The sequence below is a fragment of the Ptiloglossa arizonensis genome, chromosome 4, assembly GCF_051014685.1.
Source record: "Ptiloglossa arizonensis isolate GNS036 chromosome 4, iyPtiAriz1_principal, whole genome shotgun sequence".
In the NCBI taxonomy this organism is placed as follows: Eukaryota; Metazoa; Arthropoda; class Insecta; order Hymenoptera; family Colletidae; genus Ptiloglossa; species Ptiloglossa arizonensis.
In genome coordinates, this window is record NC_135051.1 from 1,390,299 (window position 1) to 1,412,565 (window position 22,267).

General features: G+C 45.2%; 1 pseudogene; it reads right to left on the reverse strand.

The window, feature by feature from the left end:
• Positions 1-533: 533 nt before the first annotated feature.
• Positions 534-4,844, reverse strand: LOC143145517 (NADH-ubiquinone oxidoreductase chain 1 pseudogene; annotated as a pseudogene).
• Between the last annotated feature and the right edge of the window lie 17,423 nt (positions 4,845-22,267).

A 22,267-nucleotide genomic window follows, 5' to 3' on the forward strand; every position in this document is an offset into this window, starting at 1 on the left:
TCTCCCAAAATCATACATTTTTTCATACAAACACAACCTGTCATTTTGACTGGTACTGGTATAAATGTCAATAACAAAAATTATATTTGTTACTAATGTATATAAAATAACATTAAGTTTATAAAACGTATTCTCTAATTATAGCTACAAAAGTCATAACATCATTTCTGAAAAAAAATGTGATGTAGTAGGAATTTTGAATAGAAATGGCACGACCAGTCTAAATGACTGGTCTGGTAAATCTAGTGTTAATACCTACCTACCACACCATCCCCAAATATTCATAAATCTCATATTCTCAGAATTTAAAGTTCTAATTAATAAAAAATTTCTTAAAATATTACTATTTTTTTACAGTTTCATATTTTTACTTTTACTCTTTAATTTTTTAGGATTATTTCCATATATTTTTACTCCCTCAAGACATATATCAATTAACTTATCAATATCCTTATTTGTATGAATTAGATTTATAATCTTCGGATGAACCATAAATACAACAAAAGTACTTATTCATTCCACTCTAATACAATTCACTTCATAATAAAAATAACTATATTATTATTTATCATCTCTGAACTCTTTTTCTTCGTGTCTTTTTTCTGTACATATTTCCATAGATTCATTTCCCCCAATATTGAATTAGGAATAAATTGACTTCCCATCTCTATTAAAATATTAAATCCTTTCTACATCCCCTTAATAAATTCAATTATCTTGATTACCTCCGGATTTACATTAACTCTAAGTCACCATTTTCTTATAATAAATAATACTCATTATATAAAAATTTACCCGTCACATACTCTAATCCTAACACTATACTTCACATATCTAGAATATATTGAATACATAAATTCCTCTTTTTCTATTTATGATGGGATTTTTTTATCTATTTTTTCATATCTACAGGATTCCGCGGATTACACGTAATTATTGGTTCAATAATATTATTATTAGCACTAATTCGAACCTTCAAATCTCATTTCTCAACTATTCGTCATTTTAACTTCACAACAGCAGTTTGATACTGACACTTTATACATATTATTTGACTATTTCTTTACATAATAATTTATTCCTGAATATATTAAGTTACAAACATATAAATATAGTATAATAAATACATTTAACTTCCAATTAATATATTATTAATATATTAATACATTTATAATGACATCCTTATTCATAAAATTATTAATTATTATAATTATCCCCTCTATAATTTATATTTTAAACAATTTTTTCTCACTAATTAATTTCAAAAATCGAGAAAAATTATCACCTTTTGAATGCGGATTTGACCCCAATCTCAGAAAATCGACTACCATATTCTGTTAATTTTTATCTAATTGCATTAATTTTTTAAATTTTTGACATCGAAATTATAATAATTGTACCTATAATTATTGTTATAAAAAATTTTACGGATTTATTACCTTTTATTCATTCATCTTTATCATTTTAAATCTCCTCATAACTTTATGAATAGAATGATATATAAATTTCCTTAAATGAAAATTTAATTGAAACCAAATAGAGTTAAATTATTGTTAATAATTTTATTGAATGAACATTCCAATTAATATACTATATATGTAGTATAAATAATGTAATTAATTTTGAATTAATACCTTGATAATAATCATATATATATAATTTATAAAGTAACTTACTTATCTTTATATTGAAAATATAACATTTTTGTAAACCGTATAAACCTAAATGGATATTAGTTAATATATAACATTTAATTTGCAATTAAAAATTATTTCACAATTGTGATATAATTATATCTAATTAAAATATTTAATAGAAATAAAATGATTTTAATCATTAAAAAATAATTAGAAGTTCTTTAAACTTTTTTAAGTTATTTAAACAAAATATATTAAATAAAACTAATAACATCGATAAAATATACCATTCCATTATATTAACTATATTAACTTTATTACTATTAATTAATTCATTTAATTTCATTAATTGATAAACATTCAATCCATACACTAACTCAAATCATCCCTTTTCAACACACATTTCATATCTATAAATTAAATAAAATAAATATTTCTAAGAATTCTTAAATAAAATATTTAAATAAAATATTCTTATAAGAAGTTTTAATAATTTAATTAAAAACTTATTTAATTTATAAACTTTAGTAAAAATTATTCCTATTAACCCTCCAATTAAATACATCTTTAATACTATATATTTATCAATATATATTAATATAGATACCAATTTACTCATAAATATATTTATAAACAATCAACCATAAAAGGTTACAAAAAATAACATTATAAGTATAGACCCTATTATAAACTCATTTTCCCCATAATTCAACAAAGGACTTACATTTAATTATTTTCTAAATAAAATTCACCTAATTAAACGAACTCTATAACAAATAGTCAAAAAAGTAGAAATATAAACAATTAATATCATTAACAAATTATACTTTTCGCTAAAACAGAATCTAAAAATATATCCTTCGAAAAAAACCCAGATGTAAAAGGGAACCCTATTAAATTTAATATACATATAATCATAACTATTCTCTTTAACGGAAATACTTTAATTAAACCCCCATATTTTCGAATATCCTGATTTCCTATTATACTATAAATAAAATCTCCCGCACATATAAATATATTAGATTTAAATAAAGCACGAGTAATTAGATGAAAAAAAGCTAACTCCTTATAACCTAAACTTAAAAGCATTATTATAAACCCTAATTGCCTCAAAGTTGATAAAGCAAAAATCTTTCTTTAAATCAAACTCAAAATTTACCGTAAACCCAGCCATTAACATCGTTATTCTAGAAATCATTATTAAATAATAATTTATCTCATATAATATAATTATTTCGTTATACCGAATTAATCAATAAATTCTAGCTGTTACGAAAGTAGAAGAATGAACCAAAGACGAAATAGAAGTAGGAGCTGTTATTGCCGCAGGTAATCAAGAAGAAAAAGGCATCTGAGCACTCTTAGTTATACTATAAATTAATAACATTAAAATTATCGAATTTCTCATTTTACATATTAATATAAAATCTAAAGACCCGCTAATTGAACATAAAACAATCAAGATTAATAAACATACATCACCAACTCGATTACATAAAACCGTTAATATACCCGAATTCATCGAAATTAAATTTTGATAACAAATTACCAAACAAAATGAAATTAATCTTAATCCAACTCACCCTACCAAAACACCTAAAACCCTAAGGCTTATAATTATTAAACATATAGATAAAATGGACAATAATAATAAATATTTAAATCGATCAAGATACTTATCTCTCTTCATATAACCTATACTATAAACCAAAACTATTGAAGAAATCATCAATACCACCCTCAAATATATTAATCTTATAAAATCCATGTAAATTAAAAAATTAAACTTCACTGAATTCAAATTCATTAATACTCATTCTATAATTAAGTCAATCATTAAAATATAAAGATACAATCTTATAAATGTAAATAATACCCTTACCATAAATATTAAAATAAAATTATACAAGAAAAAATTAATAATTTGAAATAATACTTATGTCTTTGATTCCACAAATCAATATTTTTAATTAAACTATTTAAACTTAATTACAAAATAATATTAAATTTAAAAACATAAAATTTAAAGGAATCCAATGCATTAATACCACTATATAATCAAATGCAAAATATTCGCACCATACTTATAATAATAATTACACTTCCCGTGAAAAATACAAATTGAATACAAAAAATTAAAAAAACAAATACTTATTAATAAAACCATAAATAATTTTAATCAAATCACTAAATTATTAATAAAATAATTTCACCTATTAAATTTAAAGAAATTGGAGCAGACCTATTAGAAATACAAAGTAAAAACCATATTAAACCTATTGAAGAAAATATATTTAACAACTCTTTATTAATCAATAATAAACGTCTATTGAATTTTTCATAAATCAAATTTACCAAATAAATTATTCCTGACGAGCACAATCCATGAGAAATCATCATAATATAACCTCCAACTATCCCAGTTTTCAATACCTATAAACCCCACCAAAAAATATTAACCTGATTAATGCACTTATAAATATAATATTTATATATTCAGACAAAAATTAATACAAATAATCTTCTAAAATACTCAGTATTAAACCCAGAAACTAACTCACTCTCCCCTTCAATCAAATCAAAAGGAGTCCGATTTAACTCAATTAATAAATTTATTAATAATATAAAATATAAAGGTATTAACATTCAAAAAAAATTTATTTTCTTTTGAAATTTTACTAAATCATAAAATGAATACCTTTCAACCATTATTATTACCGTAAATACCATAAAAAATAATCTTACCTCATAAGAAATTTATTGAGCCATAGATCGAATAGCCCCTAATAACGAATAATTTCTATTTGATGATCAACCTATTAATATAATTGGATACACTCCCACTCTCATTAAACTCAATAAAATCATAAAATTAAAATTTTAAAAAATCAAACCTCCATATAAAAGTATCAATAACAATAACAAAAATGATAATACCAAAATACTCATCGAACTCATCAAATATATATAATAATTAATCTTCTCTAAATAAAATATCTCCTTAAAAATTAATTTAATTATATCACTAAAAGGTTGAAACAACCCTAAATAACCTACTTTACTAGGTCCTTTACGATACTGAATATAACTTAATAACTTACGCTCCAAAATAGATAAAAATGCAACACTAACTAAAACCAATATTATCAAAATTAAATAAAAAATTAAATTATACAATAAATATACCCCCAACGAATAAATCATTATTTATATACAAATCATATATTTAATTAAATTCTAAATTTAATGCACTATTTTGCTACAATAACATTAAATTAATTTATTTAATTTACAATTAATTATTTATAATAATTATAATAAGATATAAATTTAATCATAGATAGAAACTGATCTGGCTTATACCAATCTGAACTCAAATCATGTAAGATATTAAAAGTCGAACAGACTTAACATATAACTCCTAAACTCCTTCATTTAAATTATATCTTAATTCAACATCGAGGCCGCAAACATTTTTATCAATATGTTCTATCCAAAAAATGACGCTATTATTTCTAAGGTAATTTTTTCTATATTTCTAAATAAATATCTATTTATATAAAACAAACATAATTGATTTTATTAATTAAAATTAATCAAATTTAACTATTTCCCCCCAAAAATAAATTTTAACAAAATTTATAAAACTTATAAATACTATTAAAATTTATAAAATTCTATAGGGTCTTCTCGTCCCATAACCTAAATTAAGAATTTTTACTTAATATTTAAATTTACTATATATATACGAGACAGTATCTTATCAACTTTTTCATACAAGTTCTCAATTAAAGAATTATTGATTATGATACCTTTGTACAGTCAGTATACTGCAGCCATTTAATATACATAGAGCAGAGCAGAACTTATATTATATTCAAAAGGACGTTTTTTTGTTAAAACAGGTGAACATTAATTTTGCCGAATTCCTTATATATATATATATTACTACATAAACTACTAATTCTATCATTATAAATAATTTATTTACATTTTAAATAACTATTTTTTATATTTATTATTAAAATTTAAAATTATTATGCAAAACTTAATATAAATTATTAAATTATTAATTTTAAAAACCAATTTTATGAACACATATTATATATATATATGTGTATATATATATATATATATATATATATATATATATATATATATATACAATTCAATTATATTAATATTTAACAATTAATAATTAAAATCTTAAATTTTACTAAAAACATTTTTCAGTACTTTTACTTTGTTACGACTTACTTCACTATAAATGAAATTGACGGGCGATTTGTACACTAACCATAAATTAATTCATAATTTTTAATTTAAAACTACTACTTTTAAATCCTCTTTCAAACAAATTTTAAAATTTGTTATCCACAAATAAAATTTATTGTAACTCATAAAATCTTAAGTTAACTACACCTTGTTTTGAATTATTATTAAATAAATATATAAATTTACTTAATATTTAAAATATAATTATTTTTATATTCTAAAAACAACAATACATAAATAATAGTTAAGTATTCCCTGTAGTGGCTCATCTATTAATCCACAAGTTTCTCTAAAAATTTTAATTTTGAATGATTCACATTTATTAATCAATTATATATTTTAAATTTTATAATAGGGTATCAAATCCTAGTCTATATGCAAATTTTACAAAATTTTTATAATCAATATTACTTATATAATAAATTATATTTCATCAAAATTCAATCAATTTTTGTAATATATACATATACACCCTTATAATTCATTCTAATTGACATAATTAACTCATAAATTCAGTATAACCGCTATTGCTGGCGCTAAATTTATCACTATTGAACTTAATTTTTAAATAAAATGCTGAATGCAGGTGCGGCCCGTCTAACAAATATCGAGGTGATTAATTGTCAATTTAGTTACAAAAAAACTTATGCAAAAATGAAATTGTCAATTATTCGTATAATTGTCAGAATATTTTTAAACATTGTACAATAATTTGAATGTATATTTTTAAAAAATTTTGAACCGCTACAAAACTTAACCTCAAAATTTGTTTATTTTCTAATGGTTTATTGCTTAATTTGTTTTACACGAAGATAGAATAAAAAAAAAGTGCACAGTATGTATGTAAGAGATTAGAATTTAAATAGGGTAAGGTGTTTGATAACATTTTAGTTTAATCTATCCTATATACTATGTAAGAGAAAGGGTAAAGCTGATCAGCAGGAATTTATAACTTTCTGACACCTCTTGCTGAAAACTCTTCAAGCCAAAAGGATCGATAGGTCGTGCTTTCGCAATCTCTATGTGTACTGTACATCGAGATCAAACCAGGTTTTGCCCTTTTGCTTTACGCGAGGTTTCCGTCCTTGATAAGCTGGCCTTAGAACACCTGTGTTATTCTTTGACAGATGTACCACCCCAGTCAAACTCCCTGTGAGGCAGTGTTTTCGAATCGAATCACGCGGGAGTATTGTTGGCGATCGGCTACGAAAGCCTCACACAACTCTTACACGCTTGCCTGTACGAGTCGACGACCTTGGTGCACGCGCTCGGCCCAACCGAGTAAGTAAAGAAACGATGAAAGTAGTGGTATTTCACCGGCGATGTTGCCATCTCCCACTTATGCTACACCTATCATATCTCCTTACAATGCCAGACTAGAGTCAAGCTCAACAGGGTCTTCCTTTCCCGCTAATTTTTCCAAGCCCTTTCCCTTGGCAGTGGTTTCGCTAGAAAGTAGATAGGGACAGAAAAAATCTCGTTAATCCATTCATGCGCGTCACTAATTAGATGACGAGGCATTTGGCTACATCCTGCACCAGGTCGAAAGACTTAGTGGACTTCCGAGGATCAAACCTCCTCGTAGGGTATTTACACATAACAAATGAAATGTCGGGCCTACTTCATAGTTCCACTGCCAAACGATCTGCCCACAGATTTGGAAAAATTATATAGGAACGGGGACCCTTTCGGGAAGCGAGCTTGGCTGCACGCATAGCGTGCGCCCAGGGAAAGCCCCGCGAAGGCGTCGCCCCGGATTCTGCATGCATAGAATCTGCCCCGCGCCTTTTTTTTTTTTTTTTTTTTTTTTTTTTTTTTTTTTTTTTTAACGTGGGGGAAATCTTCGAAAGACCCCCCCGCCGCCTGGGGAGGGGCGGGGGGAGTGTGGGATTCCACGCGCCCGGAAGGAAACCCATCGGGCGCGGGACCTACCCACTAAAACCCACCACGGTGGCCATCCTCGCACTATGCAGGGGGAGCACCTGGGACCGAAGACATCATAACATCAGGTGCTCCCCCGTGCAGGGCTCTCGCGCCCGTGTCCTCCCGTTCCAGGGAAGGGAGGGGGTACTTCACCCTCCCTTCCCTGTCTTCTCCTCGGCGCTCTGGCGCCCGACGTCGGAGCAGGGCCACACTGCTCCGACGTCCCACTCCCGGGGGCCGCCCGAGGGCGGCCGCGAGTCCCACACTCGCGACCGCCCACGGCCCCCATAGCCGCGCCGGAGGCACGGCTCTGGGACCGTGCCGTCGGCGCAGCCGCACCCCGGCTCGTACGCTCCCGAGGGCGGCTCTGGCCTCTCCGCCCTCGAGAGCGTCGCCGTCCCTTATTCTTCCCCCCCCTCAGGCGACGGGCGGTGGCACGAGCCTCAAGGGCTACGCACCCCCGCCCGCCGCTCTCAGGGTGGCCTCCCCGGCCCTTCCGGAGGCCCACCCGCCCCCGGCCTCGGACGAGGCCTCGCTCGCGGTCTCCCCCTCTCGCGAATGCGGCTCGCGGCCTCCTTCTGCGAGATTACCTCCTCGCAGAAGGAGGCCACGGCCCGCCACTTCGTCTCGCTGCCGAGCATGGCCCGTACCACGCCCGGCAGCGATAGATCCGCCCCAATCACGGCCGTGAGGACACGGCGCTCCACCCCCCAGGCCGGACACACCTCGAGGGTGTGTTGCGCCGTGTCCTCGTCCGCTGGACAGTGCCAGCAGCGCGCCGCCTCTTCCCCACCGATCCGGCACAGGTACCGTCCGAAGCATCCGTGCCCGGACAGCACCTGCACCAACCGGTAGGTGAGTGAGCCGAAGCGCCTACCCAGCCACTCAAACAGGACCGGCCGGATAGCCCGGACAGTCCTCTGGCCGAACAACGGCTCGGCCAGCCGCTGCTGCCAAAGCTGCAGCATGGACTCCCGGGCCTGGCGCCTGAGGGCCTCCACCTCGCATCCCGCCAGGACCACCCCATCCTCGCGGGCGCGCACGCGGCCCTCGTAGAAAGCCGCATGCGCGCCCGCGATCAAGTCCGCCGGGGGTAGCCCTGACAGGACGCTCGCCGCCTCATACGAAACGGTCCGGTATCCCCGGGCGATCCGCAGTGCAAGCCGCCTTTGAACCCGGCGCAGCAATACCTTGCTGCGCCGGGAGGCGGCCAGGTCGCCCGCCCAAACGGGGGCCCCGTATAGGGCCACCGAGTGGACCATTCCCGCGTAGAGGCGGCGAACCCGGTCACTCGGGCCCCGCAGGTTGGGGAGGATACGGCCCAAAGCGCCAACTATCCTCTCCAACCGCGGGGCCAGGGCCCGGAAATGGCCCTCGAAGCGCCAGTGGCTGTCGAGGTGAAGTCCCAGATATTTCATCTGAGACCTCACCTCGACGTCTGTCTTACCCACCCGGATCAGGGGGGGAGGCGGCTCTCCCCGGGGTCTATACATCCCGAGTACCTCGGTTTTGTGGAGAGCCACCTCCAAACCGATCCCCCTGATCCGGGAGACGACGCGCCGGGCACCGTCCTCGGCGGCCCGAACAGCCCCCCTCCAGTCCCCCCCGACGGCCAACAACAAGGTGTCGTCCGCGTAACACGTCAGACTGACGCCGTCGGGGAGGTCTTCGGCCCGCAGGACGGTGTCGTACCCGAGGTTCCACAGCAGGGGTCCTAACACCGACCCCTGCGGAACCCCGGAGTACACCGCTCTCCTCTCCGTCCCGCACCGGCCCGGATACTCGATCCACCTGTCGCGGAGGTAGTCCTCGACGACTGCCCTAAGGTAGGCGGGGACTCGATGTTCCTCAAGCCCCCGCCTAATCGCCTCCCAGGGTAGGGTGTTAAACGCATTGGCGATATCCAAGGACACCGCCAATGCCACCCCACCCCGGGAGACCGCCGAGGCCGAGAGGGACCGGACGCGTCGAATCGCGTCGATCGTCGACCGGCCCTCCCGGAACCCGAACTGGCACTCCGCCAGCCTGGGCCCACCCCGCGACAGGTGCCCGACGATGCGGGCCGCCACGACTCTTTCTAGGAGCTTGCCCACATCGTCGAGCAGGCAAATCGGCCGGTACGCGGACGGAGAGTCCGCGGGCCTACCCTCTTTCCGGAGGAGGACCATTCGGGCCACCTTCCATGCGGAGGGGAATCGCCCGGCCTCCAGGCAGCGGTCGAATAGCTCCCGGAGGCCGTCACCCAGGACGTCCGCGGCCAAGACCAAGACTCGGCCGGGCACTCCCGAAGGACCCGGGGCAGTATCCTTCGCCCCGAGTCTTCGGATGGCCGCGGCTAGCTCCCCCAGCCGAGACCCCCAGCTCCGAGGACCAGGTGGTCGGGTCCGCAGAGGGACGTGGCCCGCTCTCCCCCACGATCGGGAAGAGCGTGTCGACCACGTCCCTCAAGAGCTGGGGGTCGAGACCCTCGGTGATCGGGGGCGCCCATGGCCGGAGTTTATTCAGAACTATCCGGTATGGGCGCCCCCATGGATCCCGCTCGAGGGTCTCGAGGAGCTCCTTCCAGCTCTGGGCCTTGGCCCGTTTGATGGCGACCTGCAGAGCCCTCTTTCCCGCGCGATAGGACTCGTACAGTTCCGCCGCCCTAGCCCACGCGCCGTCGTCGCCGTTCCGTCCGGCCCGACGACGCGCGCGGGTGTACTGACGTCGGGCCCGGACGCATGCTGTCCGCAGTTCCCCGATTTTGCCCGACCACCAGTACACCGCCCGACGAGGAGACCGCGGCCCGGCCCGGGGCATCGCCGCGTCGCAAATGCGCGCGACGGCGCTCCCGAGCCGAGCCACGGCCCCCTCCAGGTCGGGCAGCCTGGTCTCCCGTCGAGGCCAGGTTTCGGCTAGAGCGGCTGCCACCAGGACGTCCTTGTCAAGGCGCCGAAGCGCCCATCTGCGTGGTGGTGGTGGGGCGCTACCCGCTCCCGGGCGGAGGTGTCGGTGCGGGGCCGCGGCGGCCTCGGGGGAGGTCAAGACCACGCGGATATACCGGTGGTCCGATAATGTCTCCTCCCCCACCACCACGTCCCACCCGGACACCATACGCGCGGCGCCGGGGGATCCAAACGTCAAATCCACTATGGACCCTCCCCCGCGCCGCACGCACGTCAGCTCCGACCCCCGGTTAATCAACCGGAGGTCGAAGCCCGCCGCCCAGTCGCCCAGAGCCTCGCCCCTCCGATTGGTCCTGGGGGACCCCCATGCCACAGACCAGGCATTGAAGTCCCCCAGGACCAGCACCGGCCGGGGCGCAATCCTTGTGAGGCACGCCCCCACCCCGGCCAAGTACTGCTCGAAGGCAGCAAGGCCGCAGTTGGGCGAAACGTAGCACCCCACCACGGCGACTCCCCCCCACTGGACGGCGACGAATCCCTCCCCGTTCTCCAGTAAGGAGAACGGAGGGGACCCGTCACCGCCCTGCCACACAGCCGCCACCAAGCCGCCCGCATCCCCCATCCAATGCGGATGGTCGGGGACGCGGTACGGCTCGGCGGCGACTGCCAGACCACCCCCCCACTCCGCCAGCGTCTGACACATCAGGTCCTGCGCTGCACGGCAGTGGTTGAGGTTGGCCTGCAGGAGGAGGCGGGGAGCCATTATTTGATGGCCTCCTCACCGCCTCCTGGTGGCACCTCCGTGAGGACGGCGGCGGGGCCGATGTCCACCTCCATCGCGGACACCAACGCCGTCGCCGCCTCCGACCTCTTCCTTGCGGCCGTCGCGTCGGTCGCGGCCAGGTCCGCGGGCGCCGCGGCGCTCGCAGCTGGGGCCGCTCTCACCGGCGCCGGGAGCGGCCCCGGCGCCCCCCTCCTCTGCCCTCGTCGGGATGGGGGGGTACATTGCTTCCCCCCCATTCGGTGCGCGGCGGGTCTCCCCATGTCCGCACACAGCGGGCACTTGGGGGCCGCCGCGCAGTGGCTCGCGCGGTGGCCTTCGGCACCGCAGCGGTAACAAGTACCGCTGCGGTCCACCGCGGAGGTGCACCGCTGCCTGACATGGCCCGTCTCCAGACAGCGGTAGCACTGGAGTGGGCGTTGGGCGAGGACCTCGATCCTCGCCGACACCCACCCCACCACGATCCTCCCGACTGCTTCTAACTTCCGGGCAGCCGGAAGAGGGCACCGTGCCCACACCGCTCCCAGGCCGGTGGAGGACCGCCGGACCTCCCCGGTCCGGATGTCCCCCTCAGAGCAGCCACCGGCCTGGGCCAGCGCCCTGGCCACCTCCTCCCGGGTGACCGAGTCGTCCAGCCCACAAACGCGCAGCTCCGCGCTCTTTGTGGGCCGGGCGACCCTGACACCCCGGGGTGCCAAGGCCTCGCCCAGCTTTTCGGCCAGTCGGTCCGCCCTGGCTGCGTTGTCGGGGCCGCTCACGCGCAGCATGAGCGCCCCCGTCACCGCCCATCTCGGGCGGACCGACTCGATGGCGAGTGCGGCCAAGGATATCTTTTCCTTGGCCGCCGCCATCACCTCCCCGTAGGAGACGCCCCCCCCCCCCTCCGGGACGGTCAGCATGACTGCTGCCGTTGAAGGGGGGCGTCCCAGACGGGGCTTCGCCCTCCCCGCCTTTCCGTCCCTCTTCGGGGCAACCGGCGGGGGAGGCGGCGGCACCCGGGCCGCCCTCCTCGCCGTCCTTCCCGCCCTTCGGCCCAGGACCTCCGTCCACAAGGGACCGGATGGGGGCGGCGGCGGAGGCATTTGTGCCCCCGCCGTCGCCCCCACCACGGCACCCTTGCCCTTCGTCTTTGCCGCAGGGCCCGGAGCCGCGATGGTCCCCCCCTGCGGTCCCCCGCCCCTCGGTTGTTTCCCGGGCCCGGTCCTCTGTCCCGCCGGCGCTCCGTCCTTGGGGCGAAGCGCCGCCCGTATTTCCCCGCGGATGACGGCCATCATGGCCGCCATCTTGGCGTCCATGAGGAGCTCGATGCTCCTCGTGGACGCCGCTGGTGTGGGGGGAGCTCCCGCTTTCCCTCCCCCACACGTGCATACGCCCGTCGGCCCCGGATGAGGGCGCCTCCTAAGGGCGTCCGATTCCCTCCGCAAGCACGCAAGCTCGTCCTGCAGCGCCTCCACACGCTGCCTTAGCTGGGCGTTCGTGCACTCCAAGGCAGCTGGTACACGGCGTCCCAGCTCCTGGAGAGCCCTTCGCGCCTCCGTCGCGGCCTGGCCAACCGACCTCGCGGATGCTGTAGTCAGCCCTCGCGAGGTGGTGGCCACCTTCTCAATAGACCTCAGGGACGAGGCAATACGGGCCGATACATGGGCCGTATCCTCGTCCCTGAGGTCCTCCTCCCCGTCGGTCACCGTGAGCAACGGTGGAGCAGCGGACGTGGACGGATCTTCCTCCGTCCTCCGCCCCTCCACCGTCCTGCGCCTCTTTACGCCCGCGGCGCTGGTCGCGGACGCCAGGGACGAGACCGACGCCGTCTCGTCCCCCTCCTCGAACGGCGCCGGGTGGGGCACGAGTGCCCCCTCCGTCGCCACCCCTCGCGCCACACGCACCGTCCCCCCTCCCCCTTTTTTTTTTTTTGAATTATTTTTATCCATTTTGGATCCCACGAGTAGGTCGGAACGTAAGTCGACCCGGGCAGAGCCGCCATACCCGGGCAGGGCCCCGCGCCCTGCTTACACAAAAGATGTAACAGGACTCGCACCGCTCGGTGTAAAGGACCGAGACGGGCTACATAGCATATATCAGCTAACAGCTGCCTCGTTCGTTTACTATAATTTTTCTTTGCCTTGCGGCTGCGTTATCACTAAATACTTCATTCGGCCCGAAGGCTTGATCCATGAATAATAATAAATAAATAAATATGTCAATGAATAATAAATAAATAAATACATATGTCAATGAATAAATAAATAGATAAATAAATAAATATATATATATAACGATCACATTACGTGATCGTAGTCAATAAATTGGTTCGCCATTTCAATCGACGATCGGAGGGCGATAAGTGAAGCCGTCAAGATATCATTGCTTCCAAGTCCCAGGGTTTTCAAATTTTTCTCTGTTTCCTTGGGTATTGCGCCCCTGCACCCAACCACTATCGGGATTACTTGTGCTTGCAAAGTGTTCATTTTTATCCGTATGTGTTCTGTCGTTTCTCGATATTTTTGTTATTTCTCCCGGTATGCGCTCCGGAGGTTGTCACGGTCTTCATAGCGTACCGTGACGTCCACCATGTAAACCTTGTCTTGGTCTTTTATGACCAAATCCGGCTTACGCAGCTCCCCCAGAACGTTAATTATCGGCTCCTCGTACACAGCGCAGTGCCTGGGCACTTTGCTGAGCACGAGCTTGCATATCTCGTTATAGCGCTGAATACGCTTTACCTTGCTGTGGGTACATTGGCCCAAATTGTGACCTAAGGTCTCGGTCTGAGAGTCACATCGTCGACATTTATGGTCGACGTCTTTCTTGGCTCTCCTAAGTATTACCCTTGTGCCGAACGCATTTGCTCGCAGTTTTAGTGCGTCCAGATATCTAGACGGCCTCAATAACTTGGGGTTGTAAAGCCAGGCTTTGCGGTTTTGTCGCCAAAGCATTTCTTGATGCCCTGGTCTTGAGAGACGAGCTGCCTTCATTTGTCTGTATCCCTCTTCTTGAGGGACCTGCGCGCGCCCTCGATAGCTTGAAGACTTGTGGGCCAACTGAGGCTCACCGACGCAGCGTATTTCCTTATAATTCCTTCCTGGCCTAGATATGCACACCTAACCACCTCATCCTCGGCCTCCCTCATTTTAATCGCGTTTCTTAATTTTACCAATTTCACTATATTTGCGATTCTCTGGACCCCCAGACCACCATGACTCTTGTTGGAGTAAATAACTCCATCAGTCGTTGACTGATCGAGGTGCAGAATTTTCTTTATTGTTTGTTTCACCTCGTGGTCTATCTGGTCCAGGAGACCCAAAAGAGGCGGATTTGCCACCAATTTATATACATACCTGGGCAGTAGGTACGTTTTAATGAGGTTGACTTTTTGGTCCGGTTTCAACTTTATTCGCGCTACGCATTTGGTCGCATCTGAAATTTCTTTGATCTCGACGCGATGCAGCCCCTTCCAGGGATCCAACGTGGTTCCCAAGTATCTGATTGTGGTTTCGGGGTCGGAGTATGGAACAGCCTCCAGACTCAGTTTTAGTTCTGGGTATTTAACATACCACGTTTTGCACTGACGTGCAATTTGGAATGCGCTGCATTTTTCAGCCGCAGCTTTCATATCAAGTTTCCTAAAATAACCCTGTACCCTCTCACATTGTTTCTGTGCCTCAGTCTTATTTTTGGCCAGAAGTACAAGGTCATCTGCAAATGCCAAAATGGAGACCTTCTCGTCTCCCACCCTAACGCCCTTCGATGTCTCGTGTATGATACGAACCAGTGGTTCAATTATTAAATTAAAGAGGAGCGGGGACAAAGGATCGCCCTGTTTGACTCCTCTGAGTAGGGACACTGACAGGGTCTCTTTATTCCTACAATGTATAACAGTCCGACAACCTCGTACATTGTTTCTATACACTTTCCGATGGTTGTCGGAATGCCTTTTGCTTCCAGTGCATCCCCCAGGACGCTGTGGGGAACCGTGTCAAGCTTTGGAAATATCCATCACTGTGATAACGCCGCCTTTATCCTCCTTCATTTGGCTTAGAGCACTGCTGAGAATGGCTATATTATTTTTAGAGCCATCCTCCCTCGCAAAGACCTTTTGTCTCGGGTGTTGCGATATCCTGCCTCTTATTCTCTTGTCTATCATCGCCGAATACAGTCTACCCAACAAGGAGCCTATTGTAATGGGCCTGCAGTTGCTGACTTTCGCCATACTCTTCTCCGTTTTGGGTATTGCGCAGGGTAGATTCAGCTCAGCAATAACAAATTGCATAATTTGGCGAATGTTAGCAGCGCCCCAGCCTTTCGCAAGTGGATCTTCCTTATTTGATCCACTCCTGTGGCTGTATCTTTCTTTAGCTTTTTGACAAGCTCCCCCACAGCGATGGATGCCCATATTTTCCCCATTTCAATTGTGGGATTACTAGCTTCTTTTGTTGGAAGCTTCGTTTGGGGTCCGACAACGCCCCAGAGACCTGAGTACAGTGTCCCCACTGCCTTCTTTTCTGGAAGATCCACCTTCTTCTCGTGTGTGGTCTTCCCTATAATTTCCAGATCCAGGAGCTTTTGGGGGCACGTCTTATAAAACTTCTGGTATCTGGCATATTCAAATTTTCTTATCTTATTAGCCCCCTTATGATTTTTCTTTTTCTTTCGTTGACGATTCATTTCTCGATCTTTGTTGGGACCGTTACTCACCTGAACGCCTTCCTATAGTCGCTCGGTGAAGCTCTCCAGGAAAGCATTCACAACGGTCTCGTCAACCTCTTCTTGACCAGCCAGCTTCTCTATTTCTTTTTCAATATTTTTAAAATGATTTAAGTCATTTAACTGGCTGACCATAATAGTTCACCTTAGAACCTCCTTCCAGTTTTCTAAGCTGGAAAGAGGCTGGGGGCTCAATTCTTCCGCGGTCGACTAATATGAGCTGCTGTCGGAGAACTCCTCCAAGGGGCCCTTATCGATCGCTTTCCCCTCCCTGTGCACGGGCAAGAGCCTCCTTTTATCGCTAACTTGTTTAAGTGCCTTTCCAGGAAGAGAAGGTCTAATAGCAACATTCGGCTGTCGAAGGTTCTTAAACCTTTCGTTCAGCCGGGCGAGGAGATCCATTTCCTCCTCTGACCAGGCCAAAACTCTCCTGTCTGGTCTATTTTCTCCCTGGTTTGCGCCGACAGCCCTTCTTTTCTCGTTCCTCACTTTTGGGTGTCTATGCAACTCGTGCATAGACAAGCCCCGCTTAGTGCCCCCCCCCCCCCCCCCCCCCGCCACAGGTTTCGCATCTCACTCCTTCATTCTCATTGATTGGGACTAATCCTTTGCATTTTGGTAGGTGACACCTACATACATGTAGTTTAGGAAATTCCTTATGACATGTGGCTCATCTCCGTTTAACTCTTGCTGTTGGGTGTTGTTCCTCTGCGTGTTCCTTGAAATGCGATGCCTGCAGGAACGACCTGCCACGGCCAGACAAGCTGCACATAACGTAATCAAGCTGCCCGCCCAAAGGGAGGTCTACACATTGAGAGATCTCATTGTCCAATGTAATGCCAAGGTCGTCATCATTGACCCTCCGGTCTACGGCGGACATGTCCGCTACAGAAGCTCCAGGGCCGGAAGCTCCTGTGTCCGATGCTAAGATCCAAATCAACAGAGCTAAGCGAAGGCTATTGGAAGGACGAGTAGATCTGGACAGCGCTACTAAGGTAGAACAAAGATGGGCCAGAATACTTCACTCATCCAATGATGGTAAGGCTCTTTGAGGGTCTAGAAAAGTACCACAACAGCACCAATGGATCATGGATGGTAGCCGTTTCTTGAGCGGAAGGGACTTCGTTAACATGACGAAGCTTAAAATTAACGATACCCAGTCGATCAAGAACGACAAGAGGACGAATTACCGATCGAAATTGTCGAGCTGGATACAATCAAATGGAGACAACGAGCCATATTCTTCAAAGATGCCATAGAACACATGCAGCCAGAATAGAAAGGCATAACGCTATTGTAGTCTATATTAAAAGAGGCTTACAAAAGAAAAGCGAAGTCGTGGAAGAGGAGCCAACCTTAGCACGGGTAAACGGCGAGAGTAACTATGATTCTCTTAAAACTATGCCTCTGCGAAACACGGTCCTGGAGGTTGCCAGTCCACTCGACTGCTTATTATGTCGGCCCAAGCAATAGAAACCAAGCCTCGGATAATGATGTCTCTCAAACTGGAGGGCCCTCAGGCTCTTCCAGTCCGGCAACGACCCGCACTGAGGGAACTAAGCTGGGTGAGGTCTATGTCTGCCGAAAACCGGATTGTGGTCGGTTCTTTACAACCGCAACTGGGTGAGGAGTCCACGAACAGCGAACTCAAAAATTGGTACGATGAAAGGCATATCAACAATATCGATAAAAAGAAGGCATCCCGGAGTACCAAAGAGCTGGCACGGCAGGAAGCCCAGCTTGTCCTTGATGGTGAGAGATTTGTCAACCAAGCGTTGAAGCTTCTTTTCCCTCATAGAACTGTTGAGTCAATAAAAGGGCAAAGACGTAACACCAGGCACAAGGAGAGAGTTCTCCGGATAATTGAGGAATTGACGGTAGAATATTTCAAGCAGCTAACTCACCACCAAGCGGCAATGCGCAAACTCCGGACAGAGACTCAGCTTCTCTTGTCAAAAACCTATTTCAAGATCTTGGTCCTCTTACGGCCACGGAGTTTTGTACAGCAAGTTTGTCTCGCATCTGCGAACATGTTGGCATATGGTCGGAAAACAGAATTTCGGAAGAACTGGAGATTTACTTGCTGAAAGTATTCCCGCCCACAGGCAAAAGAGGGAAACTTCCCTCTACAGGCGTGACAGAAAAACACCATACCAAGCGCAAAGCCAGGCGTCTGGAGTACGCCAGAACGCAAAAGGCCTGGAAAAAGAACACATGTAAATGCCTTAAGACCATCCTACAAGGCAAATCACAAGTCAGTCCACCAGTCAGGCAAACGATGGTTCAATTCTGGCACATCGTAATGACTCAGGGTTCGAACGATTCCCTGGGAAAACGAATCAAGGCGGCCTGTAGTACACGATCTATGGCGTCCTGTAGTCCCAGACGAAATAAACAAGACTTTTCCTGATACGAACACCAGTCCGGACCCAGACGTACTATCAATTAGACAGCTCAAGGCAGTGCTCATAGAAATCCTAACCAGGATATTCAATCTTTTCCTGTTGTGTGGCAAACTACCGCGGCACCTCCTAAAGGCTAAAACAACCTTAATCCTTTGTTAGAAACAAACTTTCTGCCGACTGACGGATGTGCAACAAATATATTCAACCTAGACATGATACTGCGTTACCACAGACAGTATTTTAAACCGTTCTATATGGCGTCTATCGACATTGCGAAAGCATTTGATTCGGTCTCGCATAACACCATAAGAGACACGCTTGAAGTAATGGGCCTGCCAAGCCCTATGATCGAATATGTCATGGACTGCTACAACCGCAGCACCACCTACCTATCAAGTGACGGTTGGGAATCAGACGAACTGCACCCCACATGCGGAGTGTAGCAAGGAGACCCCCTATCTCCTATCATATTCAACATGATTATGGACAGGCTTCTTCAGCGACTACCAACCGAAATTGGGGTTGACGTGGGCGACGTCCACTTCAATGCAATCATGTTTGCTGATGACATAATCTTTCTGGCCACAACACCTAAAGGCCTGCAGATCATGCTTGATACGGCTTCTGACTTCCTGGCCCGGTGCGGACTGTTCATTAACACTAACAAGTCCTTCACCGTGGCAATAAGAAATGTCCCGCACTAGAAAAAGTCAGTCGTAGACGGAAAAACGCAATTCCTCTGCAGAGGCCAGAAATTGCCCGCTCTAAAAAGAGAGAGCGAGTGGAGCTACCTGGGTGTCCCTTTTACACCAGAGGGGTGCACGATGTCCCAGCCCGAAGAAAAGCTGAAGGAGGCGTTGGATAAACTTACCAAAGCTCCGTTAAAACCACAACAGCTCCTGTTTGGTTTAAGAATTGTAGTCCTACCCAGTCTATACCACCTTTTAACACTGGGTAACACCATGTTAAGTAGACTTAAAAAGATCGACGGAATGACGTGTGCAGCCGTGAGGAAATGACTTAACCTCCCGCACGACGTCCCCAACGCCTATGTCCACGCTAATGCGAAGGATGGCGGTCTTAGTATTCCATCAGTGAGGTGGCTTATGCCTCTCCACAGAAGATTGAGAATCCAAACGTTCGGCATGAACGAGGGTGCAGCAGCCAGCCCCTACATCAATATAGAAATTCAACGCACAATAAGGCGCCTGACTGAGAGCGGTGTGGACTACAGGAGCTCGGACAAACTCGAGAAACGATGGGCAGCCCTTCTTTACAAATCCATCGACGGTAAAGGTCTCAAGGAGTCCAGAAAGACACCCAACCAACACCAATGGGTCACTGAGGGAAACCGCTTTTTAAGCGGTAAGGACTTTATAAACGCAACCAAGGTGAGGATCAACGCTTTACCAACTAGGTCGAGGACCGCTCGTGGTCGAGTCGCTGATCGAGCTTGTAGAGGCGGATGCGGAAAAGCGGAGACACTGAACCACGTGCTTCAGGTGTGCCATTGTACGCATAGAGCTAGAGAACAAAGGCATCAGGCAATAACATCCTACCTGAAAAGAGGTCTTCCGATAAAACACGAAAGAGTTGAGGATGAGCCACATTTCAACACTAGCCAAGGCCTACGAAAACCCGACCTCATCGCAGTAAAAGACAATCAGGCTCTAGTCATAGACGCTCAAGTGGTCGGCGACCAAATTGATCTGGACACTGCACACACGAGCAAGGTGGAGAAATATCAGCCATTGGAGAACGCCATCAAGGACCAGTATACAGTACAGCACGTACTGTTTGCCACAGCCACGCTTTCCACGAGGCCAAGGACCTCATAAGCCAGGGAGTCCTGAAGATAAAGGAGTTAAAAATCATCTCAACTCGAGTCTTCATAAGAGGACTGACAGGATTCTGGCGGTTCAACAAGACTACTTCGACCCGAAACAACCTACCGAGAGCAGGTATGGGTTAAGCTCGGCCACTACCTTAATGACGTATCTCGGTGCTGCCTGCCATCTCAGGCATAAAACGATGAAGTTTTAGTAGGTATGCCCTGAAAGACGGTAGAGTCCCACACTACCGGTAAACAACATCCTGCCGGTGTGCGTAACGCATTTCTCCATTTAAAAAAAAAAGTAACTATGACTCTCTTAAGGTCACAGATTAGTAAGCGATCGCCTCCTCGTTGGTTCCCGCCGGATATTCCCTCACGGGGATAGTGAAGAATCGCCTCTGCGCCCAACGGTCCTGGGGGTTACCAGCCCCCTCGACTGAGACTCAGTTGGTCCAAAGACAAAACAAAACGCCTCGGATGAACAAATCGAATTCGAAGGGCCCGCTGGTTTTCCGCAACCGACTGTAAATGCCGATACAGCTGAGAATGCGACGAGAGAGAGTAAATTGGAAACCAACTCCTCAGATTTACCCTTCCAGTGCAGGATGGAAGGGTGCGACAAAGCTTTCAAAACCTCTAGAGGACGAGGGGTCCAGGAGCAGAAACAATACCGTAACTGGTATGACGAGCGCTAAGTGGAAACAATAGTCAGCCGGGAAGCTCGGTGGTCCCGCGAAGAGGCCTCGCTCCTGGCACGGCAGGAAGCTCGCCTAAGCAGCCAAGGCGAATGATTCATTAATCGGGCACTAGTGACGCTTTTCCTGTACCTCATACTTGAGTCTATCAAGGGTCAACGGTGACGGACAAACCATAAGAACAAGGTCCTTGAATATCTTAAAGAGTTCGAGAGCCCGCCACAACACCTGGCAACGGCTGATCAGCACCAGTCAGCCGAGGCAGGAAGTGCCTGTGAGAATAAAATCAAAGAGGTCCTCCTCACATTTGAGCCTATACGAGGCACTGATTTTAATGTTGCCCAATTAAACAATCTCTGCGGAAATGTCGGGTAGTGGACAAAAGAGCAAATCTTTGTGGAAATGCTCTCCTATTTACGAAGTATTTTTCCACCGTCGCCGAAAGACCTAAGGCGGGCAAATAGCAACGCGCACAGGGTTCAGACCAGAAGACAAGAACGGAGGGCCGAGTATGGCTGCATACAACGTGCTTGGCGGAAGAACCCCTGCAATTGCCTTCGGGCAATATTTAAAGGTAAGAGCTCCGCTAAAACACCAGCTAAAGAGACCATGACCAACTATTAGTCCAATGTCATGTCAGACACAAGTGCCAAAACACCGGGCATAGTGAGGAGTGCACGGACCCTCGAAGCCCTATGGCACCCTATTGAGCCTGAGGAAATCAAAAAGGAATTCCCGGAAATGACCACTTGTCTGGCCCAGACCTGGTAACTGCTAGACAATTCAGAGCAGTACCGCTGGGCATAATAACAAGGATCTTTAACATCTTTATGATCTGTGGTAAGATTCTAGAATGGCTTTTGGAATCTAAAACAACATTGATTCCGAAGAAAGACGAAGCCGAGCAGCCTGGCGATTTCAGACCAATAACGGTGTCGTCAGTCATAACAAGGACATTCCACAAGGTTTGTCCACTCGACTGCTGCACTCTGTAAACCTTGACAAACGCCAAAAGGCCTTCGTTCCTGTGGATGGATGCGCCGAGAACACGATCCTGTTCGACATACTGCTTAGGTACCATCAACAGGTATTCAAGCCACTATACCTGGCATCGGTAGATATAAGGAA